General features: G+C 43.9%; 1 protein-coding gene across 2 annotated transcripts in view; it reads left to right on the forward strand.

Annotated features, from left to right (window-relative positions):
• The first annotated feature begins 5,763 nt into the window (after positions 1-5,763).
• Positions 5,764-12,761, forward strand: part of LOC130179475 (disabled homolog 1-like) — a 42,974-nt gene continuing 35,976 nt past the window's right edge. Inside the window, exon 1 of one of the 2 annotated variants that reach the window (XM_056392478.1) lies at positions 5,764-6,219. The gene's annotated coding sequence lies outside the window, so the exon portion shown is untranslated. The remainder of the gene's footprint in view (positions 6,220-12,761) is intronic. The other variant, XM_056392477.1, reaches the window with a different exon arrangement.

Genomic DNA, 12,761 nt, shown 5'->3' on the forward strand with positions numbered 1-12,761 from the left:
TTTCCTCCACTTACCCCTCAATTACCCTCTTTTACTTTCTCTTCTGACACAATAAATCACATACTGTCACAATGTCTTTGTCATTGGGCCCTGTGACAATTTTATCACAGTCATGTGGGTGGAAAGATCCCATACAATATGTTCTTGTGTGTGTGTGTGTGTGTGTGTGTGTGTGTGTGTGTGTGTGTGTGTGTGTGTGTGTGTGTGTGTGTGTGTGTGTGTGTGTGTGTGTGTGTGTGTGTGTGTGTGTGTGTGCGCGCATATGTGCAGCCCAGGTATTAGTCATTTTGTGGGGATGCAAACACAGTCACAACTTGTCTTTCTTATGGGGATAAAGAGTAAAGATAAAGAGTTCCAATTATGTAAATCATTCAATTTTAAGGTGAAGACAAGGTTAGTGTTTTGGTTAAGGTTAGGCAAGTAGTAGTTACGGTTAATATTAGAGTAAGTCTGTAAGAGTCTGTATAGTGTGTGTGTGTGTGTGTGTGTGTGTGTGTGTGTGTGTGTGTGTGTGTGTGTGTGTGTGTGTGTGTGTGTGTGTGTGTGTGTGTGTGTGTGATGGGATTTCTAAATACCTCGTTCGCTCTTTAAAATAAAGGGCCTCTTTGACATACCGGACATGAACGAGGTGTCATGTGTTTCCATGGTAACCTGACGAAGCTGCTGTGTGCTCAGAGTTGCCGATTGGGCAAAGAGAGTGCCATCTCACTGTTTTCACTTCTTCACATGAGCAGTAGAGACTTACACCACCAGGAGATTGGTGTGTCGGGTTATCTTTTAAGAACATGTGCATGAAATGGTTTCTATGGTAACATACGACAGCTATAATCTCTGTGGTCCGCTGACACAGGACAATCTCACATAATTGTTTGATATTTTCGTACTATGCATGTCTGCTCACCAATCCGTAAGAATATGACGCCATCATGAATGTGGGAATAAAAACGATGCAAACGGCCCATGGTTGCTACAACAGACAATAATCAAGATGTTCAGACACCAAATAACTGGCATAAGATTTCTGTACACTGTTCTGTATCCAAATAGTGCACAGATGCAATGTAACCACATTGTGTTAGTGCTTCTAACGGAGAATGCAAGTTCAGCAGATGGGTATAAATCCTTTGTATTTTCTCTCCCAAAATGCAAACTGGCACCTGTCATTGTCCATCTGCTTTATTTCCTGTTGTCATGATTTAATATCAGCAGCTAATAAATCCTGACACCTTGAGCTTAAGCTTCAACCATGTGTATCCACCATGTAATTAGAGTGAGTGAGTCCATGCTGCACAATGAATGATTTTAACCTGTTAACTACCAAAAACGTAACCTGTAGTTGTCATGTTGAACTGTATACATGTGGGTTAGATGACCGGTCCGAGATGCTCTCCTGCATTTCCTTGTAGAAAATACTGTCCCCAAATACTGTCAACTACTGGATGGCATTCATGCATATTCAAGACATCCAAGGTTATTTAGAGGACACTGGAGCCTGGTTACACTTAAAAACCAGTAAAACAACTGCATATAGACCTTGTTTCCGCCCAAATAGAAAACTAAGTAAGGGTATCATTTTCACAAATGAGTGTTTTGAAAACCAGTCGAGTGGTTGCTTCAGGATTTCCATGTTCAAGTTTTATGAGCATGATTTTCTCCAGACATCTGTGAGCTTGAAAAGACAGCTGGTCTGGCAACATGAGATTAATGAGCTGGTGTTGTGGCTTTCAACCTCAGACAAGTCGAAACAATGAACACAAAAGCACAACAAAGGTAAATGTGTGACCCAATATTCAGGCACATTTTAAAACCCCAATTAGCGTCGGCACTGCACATGTGTTATAGCAGTATGACTGCATTGATCCTGAGTGGGGAAGAAGAGGGGCTAACGGTACTATCCCTACTCATGCAAGGTAGAGTGTTGCTTAAAGCGGTATTCATTTGTTTTTTTCTGGCCACTCTGGGCTTTTGAAAGAAGCTGTAAACACATTCAACATTGACATAAAGAGGTTAGAGGGTGAAAGTGTTAGCAAGCAGCTGCCTTTTTACACATCCAGCAGACACAGAGTAACATTAGAACTCATTTTGAGGCATGTTTGTGTCCGCATGATGAAAGTTAGTCCAATATTCACCCTCGTCCTTCCAAAGTGAACGATCTAGCTCTTTAGCTGCTAAATGCTATCTTCACCCGCTAGCTGCTAATTTTTGTCTGTCTGCTGTTTGGTGCTCAGCAGGTGGTATACAGTGTTTTTTTTATCTTTCAGCAGTCTTGTGTCTTATTGCAACTAAACACAAGAATGATGAGAGCAGTAAGACTGAACCAAAACATTAAAGTTGGGCAGAAAACCAAAACAATGAGCTGAGAGACACTAAAACGCTCGATAGATAGAAACTACAGTTTGGTGATCATTTTCTGTGGGTTTGTCATTACAAGTGACCCCTTTTTACATTACACATTTGATCTATTATTGGCTGGTCTGCAAATTACACCATTGGTCAGCTGAATTTCACGTAACTGATAGGGTTACGCCGTTGGTCGGCCGGCCGAGCCTTGGCGATTCCCCTTAGTCGCTAGATTCCCCAAATTTTCAGACCCTTCTCAGACTTAAGTGCCTTTTTCAAAAAAGCAACTAGCAGTCACTACTTCATACTTGTTCTGTTGTCTGACGACATAAACAGAAAAACATGTAAATGAGAGCCGCTTAATTGGGAATTCGGGTAGGAGAGGAGGAGAGCACACGGATAAAGGGCTGAAAACAGCTGACACTAGGCTGAATGCAAATACGACGCACTCCAACCATATGCTAGGTTTAGAACTGCTCTTTATAGTATAAAAATACTGACAAGTCCATGACAACGTGGAAATCTAGCTGATGAGGAAGATTGTGTGATACCAGCGAAAGCTCCAGAACAACTGATTAACAGACCAAATGGTGGGATCTTTCTCCTGTTTCTAAGGCTTCGACTCTAATGAACCATTTGGCTGTAGCACCGCTACAATTTGGTGAGAATACTCATCTCTCAAAAGAATGTATGCTAAAGAGTTAGCGTGGCACACCTGAGTGAATGATCTACACATGGCGATTAGGTTGAACAACTCAATGAAAATAATGCGTGTACTGTTTAACCACAGGTTTCCTGGCTTTGTCCCCTCAGGCGTATGGCCTCCAGACCTCCCGGTGTCTGAGTACATTATGATTAGCCATGCTACAGGAAATTAAGAGGCCTGGGGTGAGGCTGATAAAAGGAGAGGAACTTTTCAGCAATTCGCAGCAGTCGGGGTCAAGGGTCACATGACATTTATCGATGTCAGGCTTCTCCATGCCATGCCTCTCTGAATACTAATCACTCACACACTGCTACGACAATACGATTTGACTTGATTACAGCAGTCCATTAGCATAGAAGCCAGAGTAGGCTGAGCAAACAGTCCTCTCTCCTCATTGTGTGACTGTTTTCTTGTGTCAAGAATACAGCTGAATGGCCTAATCTGTGGTCAAGTCTCTGGTAAGCTGCAGACCATGTCGAGGAGCAGGAAACACTGGCAAATCAGCAGTTTGGTGTGTGTGTGTGGTGTGTGTGTGTGCGCGCGTGTGTGTGTGTGCGCGTGCCATAAGCATGTTTTCTGCCATTTAAGTACATGCTGTGTTGTGATCCTGAAGCAGCTTCTCTGTCATTGTAACCAGGAACTAGTTATTGATCATGTTTCACCCCAGGTTTCTCAGCAGGTCCACCAGTGTAACCATCTCTCCCCTGGGAGATGACTAATCATTCGCTGGGTTGTGGCAATGTGAATTTTGACTGCGCTAATCTCTGGATTGAATGGAGATTAAGCACCATGTGGGGTGATGACTCTCCTCTTTGTCTTTTTTGTCTGGATGGGGATCTGCTCGCCTTATCTTATCACTCTGCCTCATTTCTCCAGGGCAGTTCCCCGTCGTTATCAACGCAGCTCCATCTACATGGAAATCAAAGCCTTTGCAGAAGTGGAATACGATTAGGGGAGGGGGAGAAAAGTCGAATCTCTTCCCTCTTGATTCATGCTAATAATACACCGCAGCAGCCTATGAAGGGCTGAGAGACTGGGCAACAACAAATACCCCCTTTTATTGTGAAGGTGGATGGACTAACAAGGTGACACAAGAGCGATGTGTTCATGTGTAACTCATGAAACATTTCATCTGCAAGGCTTCTTTTTGTCTGTGGGCCTTGAAAACGAGGATTAACTCTCGCCTCACAGGATCCAGCTGCCTGATTCCACTGCTGACACTGACCTCCTTTGTTTTTTTAATGACCAAAGAATAGATGTGCCTGTGTGTGTGTGTGTGTGTGTGTGTGTGTGTGTGTGTGTGTGCAAGGTAGCAGGGGTGGCCGCTAAAGGGAGGGCGGGTTACAGAAGGGATTAGAACCCACACAGCAGCCTCCCTCCGCAGTAAACAAAAGTACACGGTACTGTACATTGTGTGTGTGTGTGTGTGTGTGTGTGTGTGTGTGTGTGTAAATGTATAACATGCCACTGCCACTGCTGGTAACACCAGACAAAAAGAGAAAGACTGAGTCCATCTGTGAAAGCAGCGGGATTAAGCTGTGCTCCAGCCAAGAGCTACACGTCAATCAGCTGCTAAGTGTATGTGCGGGTGTGTGTGTGTGTGTGTGTGTGTGTTACATACACAACTTTACACCCACATACACACACATGGCTCTTGTCCGGCAGTGGGGGAGGGAGGACCCCAGGACTGTTGTTTTCATGTGTAATCTGTGGGATGGAGTAAAGCCAGCGATACATCAATCACACTCAGGCAGCAACACAACAAAAAGAAAAAAACAAAAAAAACAAAAACTTTTTTATGGCATGTGAACTTCTTCTGCTCCGAGGACTGGATCAGATCTCACTGACGTCTTTTTGCTGCTTGTAATGTTGAAATAAAGGAAAAGCTTCACGCATAAAACGTAACAAGAAATATTCCACGCTCGCTTTTATCTGCTGGAATGAGGCCCAGACAGTCTTGCGCTCGGTCCCACACACGCCCCCAAAGCATGAGACGCTTGTTGTCCCGCTGTCACGACCCCCTGCTGCTCCCCCATAATGCACCAGCACTTCTGCATGGCACCCTGTGGGGGCCCGTCTGAAGCCACCAGGGTGAGCAGGCTGCAGCCAGTCACACAGGCCAAGTCTCTCTTATAGGTGTGTGTTTGAGTGTGCTGAAGGGGGCTTGACCTGGATGTAGTAGCCCCCCTTTGGTGGCAGAGCGTGAAGGTGGGGGGTCATTATGCCCCCACGTGCCGTGTAGGAATGATTGAAGCTGGCTCTCTCCCCTACACCTTTCACCCCAGCTGCAGGGGGAAATTGAAATCAATACAACCTATGATGAGGCGACTGGAGTGGGACAGGGGGGTGAGAGGGAAGAACAAGAAGGGGGGGGGCTTTGGCTTGACGGGTGGCTGGTTAAAGGGGAGGGGGGGCGGACGATCAATTACCCTGATGGATTGCTTTTTGGGGATTTCAGAAATGAGACGGATCTCTGCTCCTTAAAGATTGACCACTGAAGGAGAAGAGAGGCTGCTCCACTGCAGTTTGCATAACACCCTGCAAGGCTGGAATATCATTCACTTACATCTTTGTTGTTGCGAGAAGTGGCAACTGGTCCCTCCTCCTCTCCCCAATCCTTTATTTTTCGAAAATGTTTAATCCCCTTCGTCCCCTCCCCCCCTCCACACATTCTCCCTCTAACGGATCCCCTCTCTCTACATTATTCTCTGTGCATTTTAATTTTTTTTTCTGTCACCGGGGGCCCAGTTTCCCCGCCCACTCTCCTCATTTTAGCCTGAAACTAGAATAGTGGAGCCAAGAAATAGTTAATCTCTCCGGCTGCTGCTATGATTGGCCGCTGTATGCAGCGCTTCAGCCTCCTTGAATGAGAAACAGGGGTAACCAGGCAACTTCAGTGCTGGAGAGAAGAAAAAAAAAAAAAAAGAAGATAGAGCTTTATGGGATGTTAGAATTATGGAAGAAATTTGAACATGTAACAAGCAGAGGCAATGTGATTTCACCTTGTGCGTCCGGCAAATGGAATTAACAAATGGATTTTCTTAAACACGCTCTCTCCCTCTCTCTTTCTCTCTCTCGCGCTGGGGGGAAATAGAGCGCTCAAATGAAGGGGACACAGATGTGGATTAAAACGCATAAATGGGACACTCCAGAAAAGCATCCGCTGAGAAAAGGTGAGTGGCATCTTCAGTTCTGAGCTTCACTATTAATGGGAGTCTGTTCCTTTTTTTTTCAAACTGAGAAACTATAGAGCTGTTTAAAGATGCGAGGCGGCTCAGCGACATGGCAAGATTTATGGAGAGGATGCGTTGGCCGCTGAATGAAAATGGGTTGCGGACCAGTCCGCTGTGGATGACTGAGGCACAGACAGTCACATATGTAACAAAATGACACAAATAAGATCAGAAATGAGCCTGAGACTGAGATCATCGATGGTGCTTTGGTGGATTTGAACGTGGAGTCCTTTAAAGAGCAAACGCCGGTCGCCTGTCAAATAACCTGCTGTCCCACATTGAATTGCGCACAAATTGGGGATGTACATTTCGTTTTGAAACGATTTCGATGCCTAACCTGCGTGAAGGCTGTGGGTAATGTTGCTTTACAAGATGCCATCAAGACACAATTGTAAGAAAAAGACTAAAAGCTTTTTTTCCACCACGTCTGTGCCCCCTCCCTCCCCAAATATTCAAATGAAGAGATGTCCTGCTGCAACAGCAGTAAATCATCTTCAAACGACTGCGTGTTAACCCGCTCTGATGCTGAGTGAATGAGTGAATGATGACGCATATGTTGATACATGTATTGATTCCTGTGCAGAAACGGTTAGAAAACGCTCAGCAGTCTGCACTGAGGGGCTGAGTACCTGTGGATGGACGCTTGGAGATGGGAGCGCGCAGCGCAGCGCAGCGGCACCGGTCTGACCGGCAGCGCTGAGCCGAAGTCTGCCTCAAACCTGTGAATAGGCCTGTACATGAGTCCTCCGGTCTTGGTACAAGTTCACGGGTCATTGTGGGGATAGAATTGTGGGGATGGTGGAAGCATCTGGGCGTGGGGGCCGTCTAAACTGCGACATGGTGTGTAGTTGCGCCCATCGTTGGATTCTCCTGATTAGAAATCGTTGCATTGGAGGGGCCAGTGATCCCCGTTTTTTTGTTGTTGTTGCTTGTAATACAATTGGATGAAACTTTTAATAGTCTCTTATTGTTTTTGATTCTACAGCATATGTAACCTTAATGACCCAATTAAACTACCAGGAGCCAGAACTCTAAAATATTTATGGTAACAAGTCATTTCATCCCCAGTCTAGTTTTCTTAATAAAAGCAGAAAAATAAATACTAAATGGTTCAAGGCTGGTATTTTAAAAAGCATAACTCTTATTTATTCATTTATTTAAGAGTTCCTCATAATAGAATACTCGTGGACTTTCTTCTCTGCATTTTCCATGTTTTTAACCTCTCAAAGCCCAAATCCCCCGAGGGTAAAACTGAATATGAGCCAATATTACCAGTTCAAATGCACAATTCAGTATTGGACCATATGTCCATCATGATGCCCTTTGTTTTCTGCTTGAGTGCTCATCTAAGAGCAGGCCTACATGGGAAATGGCTTTCTCCACTGCTACTAACGAACAGCTGTAAAAAAAAAAAAAAAAAAAAAAGGAGGTTCCTGACGAAAAAACGTGGCTCACCTACATCCATGTTGTGTCCCAGTCATGTTTATGTTGTGTCTTGGTTGGACAATGTTGTGACATTGGTGCCAAAGTTCACTGGCGACTTCTGCCAGTCGGCCAAACTGCCTTTAGTAATCTCCTTACAGAGGATGTTCTGCAACAGATCCTAAGCTGCACTCACTGGCTCGATTGTAGGACACATGTGTTGCACACGCACGCACGCACGCACACACACACACACACACACACACACACACACACACACACACACACACACACACAAAAGCACACACACAAGCACATACAGTACAATTTCCAGTTGTCATCCCAAGACAGTTCTGTGCAGCCCAGTGTGAGTTGTGGGGCTTAAGATGGAGCTGCACAAAACACTAGAGAGCATTAACTTCTCCAGTAAGGGCTTCTTTGTTAGGTCTCCCCGTGGAATCAAGACACTTAATTTAGCTCGTGACAGCGAACGCAGCGAGTGCATATGGGAGCTATATCTTATCCGATTAAGGCCATAATGCCTTTTTCCCCCTTTGCAATTATCATAAAATATTGAACGTTGTTGAATATTTCCTTTTCATGTTTTTTCAGAACAATTACAGCAGCGCAGGGACAACAGTTCGGCTACTAGTTGTTTTGCTCTCCTTTAAAAATCCTTGGAGTTGTCTCGACCATTTGCTGTAGTGTTGCTTCTTGCCTTTTGTCTCGCTGAAAGCCTGGTGTATTATCACATTTGTTGTTTCTTATCATATTGCAGTGGCATTACCACGACTTGAACTCCCTTAAGATTTTCCCAAGTGCTCTAAGATAATGCATCTAACGAACAGGGGTTACACGACATTATTGTAGCATCTCCACATTAGACACATGATTGCTGGAGTTGCCTGAATCTTTTATAAAAGTAGTTTTAATGAGCTTGCAAGATTGTGTCTGAGTTCTCATTCTGCCGATGGCCTTATCACATCGAGTCTATTCGTTAATGAAGACGCGGCCCCTGGCAGAGGCAGGTCAGAGGTGATCCTGGTTTGCATCAGCTGAACAAAAAAGGGGCAGATTGTTCAGATAGTGGTGCATTGCAGGATGCTGAATGATGCACATACTCCACTGGGGATGTAATCAACATGACAGGTGCATCTGAAGTTGAGAGTGCAATGGGAGGGTTGTGGCAACTAAAATGTGCCGGCAGCAAAGACTCAAACTACAAGCCATGAGAGTAGCTGAAGGAAAAGGAGCTCAGATCTTCCCGATGGGAAGTCTAAAGGAATAGTTTGACAGGTGGGGAAATACATTTGCTTTCTTGCAGAGTGTTAGATGAGAAGATCTTTACAAAGAATCAAAGTGTAAAAAAGACCATTTGCAGGAGAAATGGGCAAGACTATTTCTTTGCATGGGTGTTTTGCAGCTGGTCCCGGCTAAGAAATTCTTCAGCACATGTTATTTTTTACCATGAGGTTTTCTTGCAGATTAAACACACACACTATAAAGTGTTAATTAGTTAGTTTTAGACAAAATGGTAGATTTTTTTTTAAGAGCCAGGTTAGCTGCTTCCCCCTGTTTCCAGTCTTTATGCTAAGCTAATCTAGCCCGCTGCTGGCTCCAGCTTCATTTTTAGGTCAACATCACGACTGCTCTATCAACCTTCTCCTGTAACTCTGTGCAAGAAAGCGAAAAAGTACATCTCCCAAAATGTTGAACTATTGCTTTAACATCCTCTGGTAAAAATCATCCAGCACAGAAACAACATTTAGCTTGGACAGACCTCAGACAAACTATTACTCAGTCTCTCTCTGGAGTCAAAACATCAGCAGTTATGCAAAACACAAAACCTGAAATTGGAAAATGTTAAAAAAAAAAAAAAAAAACATTTCTTAATACAGCTTGGCTGGACCTGTTTCAGTAATGAAATTGAAAATAGAGCAAACATTTTAAAAACTGAATACAGCCTCCACATAATAATGGATATTATCTTGCACATTAAACTCAAGTTTTTTTCACTTAATAATGAGCCTGTAAATTACAACTCTATTTCTGTTACATATCGTGTTACATATGAATTCATTAAATTCTGTCTAATATCCATTTAGATATTATGCAAGTGAAATGGGACCGTTCTGTTTACAAATGTCAAACCTTATCAAACTGCAGTTGCAATTTAATATTATCCAATTACATGAGAGAAACAGTGAGGAAAAAGTGTGAGCTATCTGAAAAAGTGGAACAATTAGTTCAGTATTTATTGTTAATCTCAGCCAAGGCTTTGAATGTTTTCATCGATTGATACGGAATTCAGTTCATTGTAGATGTATGTACACATTCTGCAAAAACAGCAGTCAAGCATCATTGACTTCAAATGTTTTCCCACAGTTATGTCCCTAATGGCGCTGACCCCGTTGAGTTGACAATGAGGCAGCGACCTCACCACCACAGAGAGTGTTAGTGGAATCAAATGGGCCAGTGAATTGCCAGCCCATCACACAATTATTTCCATTGTGTGGAGCTTGGTGGCCAGTAATCCTTGTGCCTTGGCCTGTAACATCTGGTGAGTGAGTGAAGTGTTCAGCGTGGAGCCAGCAGTGTCAGCACCCGCCTCCCATGTTCAGCCGGAGCAGCCGTCACTGCCCACTTCACTTCCAGAGGACTGGGCATCTTCAATGCATCAATGACACCAGCCATCACAAGGGACGTGTAGCATGCCAAACCAATGATTCATTAGGACTCAATTAGCTGGGAGGCATGGGGCGCCCTGCCATATGCCTCGAGGTTCTATGGCAATCTGTACCCGCTCCCTACTACTGTACTCTCAACTGTCTTTGGCACTGTACAATGTGTACGTGTACATGTGTGCTGCATCAGTGCTGTACGGTACCAGCACAGGGCCGCAGTCTTCTCAGAGCCGTCTTCTTTGTACTATTAAAACAAGTCAGTAGTAGAGATTTAGCAGCTCTGTGTCCAGCCACCCAGCTTCTGAGCTGGAAATGAGTCACAATGACCTTCAGCTCAACTCATCTTGCGCCAGTTGGCACCGTATGAAATACTCATCCATCTACTGAAGTATGAGGCTGTGGAACTCCAGATACTGTAAATCTTAGGAGGTAAGAAAGGCCCCCCGCTCAATATCGACTTGGCTTTGCTTGCCAAGAGGTGGCGTGTGCTGCCGACAAGATCTATCCGCCCTCAAATCTAGTTTGTCTTCTTATCTGTGCCAAGGTAAAGACCCCCTTCGCCCCGTCGTCTGTGCCCCCACAACCGCATCTCGCGATTCCACAACCTGAAATTAATGGAATTAGATTTGAGCAGTGAACAGTCCTAAACGGAAGAAGGGCAATGAACACACCAAACTCCACTTATCTGATGTGTTGCGATACGATGTGAAGTGGCGTATGCACACGCTGCCCATGCACTGCTGTCCATGCACGTCGGCTGGGATATCATATGTTTGCATTAATGATTGACACCTCTGGGTTTTTAAAGGTCAACTCTTCTAATTTGATGTCAAAGTTGCCAGTGAGCTGTATGTTGCACTGACTCTCCTTTACCCTTAAAGCACCAGTGAAACGCCACGCAGGGAAACAGAATTGTCATTTTGAGACGGATTTGATCATTTAGATATTTGACTGAATTGTGAACAAGTGGCTTCGAGATCATGAGAGATCTACAGAGGACCGCCGGCTTTCCCTTCCACACGTCCCTCTGCTGCATCGTTACATCAAGACTTGGAGGATGAGAGAGAAATTAATAAATTAGACCTCAACTACACAGCTCTGACCTTTGGATATCACTATAGCCATTTACTAAGACCCACAAGCTGACAGGTCAAGTGTGCTTTTACAGTATATGATGGGATAGCTTATCTTGTCATCCCAAATCCTGTTTGACTGGATGAATTTATGTGCGAGTCATCAAAACATTTAACAGGAAGGGATTTGGATATAAAAGCACTCAAAATGACTTTTCATACACATTTGACCTATACCAAGAGACAAGTTACGCAGAGACGAGTTCAAAACCTTTTATTTTTTATTTCACTAGGCTTCTTAATTTTTTTTCCGTTTTCAAGATCAAACATCAATCAAACAAAATTTTACGCAAGGAATGAACTTTTAAACATATTATGGTATAATTAAATTAGACAAGATGCCAAGCTAATGAGAAGTCAAATGTCATTATACAGTATTCAGTTGCAAACCTCTATAGTGTTCATCATATAAAGGCGTTTTATCAATTATCTGTATTTGCGTAAACACATGCATTAATGTAGAATTCATGCACATCCACTACATGTCAGTGAAGTTGTTATTAAGACAAAAAATGATAAAAATCATGAAGAAAATGGTTCAAACGAATAGATTCTGTTTACAATTTCATTTTAAGTGGCTTGTTTTGACTGAGTGACTCCAAGAAATGAAGAATCAGAGCATGCTTTTTTTGCAAATTAAAAAGCGTAACTTTTCAATAAAGCCAGGAGCGCGAGAGGAGAGAGGAAATCGAGTCAGGTTGGAGCAGCTCTGCCCCAGTTGTAGGCACGTGCAGCCACCCAACTGCAGTCCTCCAGCATTTTCACCGCATTACCCAGAAACGCTACGTTCGTGTGACCCAATTTATCAGCCTCTCCTCCCCATTCATCTGCTCTCACAGATGCTCTACAGGAGGCTCCATAAGCAGCAGAGCATTCATCACCTCTGAGTGGTGAGGTCCTTCGGATTCATCCCGTTGGCCCCTTCTACAACCCTATTCCCCGCAGGCAGCACAGGAGCTCCATATGTGGCTGACGATTATAGTAGTGTGGCAGGCTGGCTGGCTGGCTGGCTGGCTGGCAGCAGCAAGGCACTACAGTAGCTGAGATGCATTTGTGCGTGCATGTGTGTGTGTTTGTGTTCTATAAAATATGTAATCAAATATAAGCTTAGCAAGGTTTTTCCTCCACTGACAGTCAATTTAAATATTGTATCTGCCACATCTCCTTACTGCAGTGCTTTTTCAACCCCCTGGAGGTAATTGAGATGTTTAGTTCAGCCTAGAGGAGCTATCAGGCTCAATTC

Source organism: Seriola aureovittata, chromosome 12 (assembly GCF_021018895.1).
Source record: "Seriola aureovittata isolate HTS-2021-v1 ecotype China chromosome 12, ASM2101889v1, whole genome shotgun sequence".
NCBI classification, from domain to species: Eukaryota; Metazoa; Chordata; class Actinopteri; order Carangiformes; family Carangidae; genus Seriola; species Seriola aureovittata.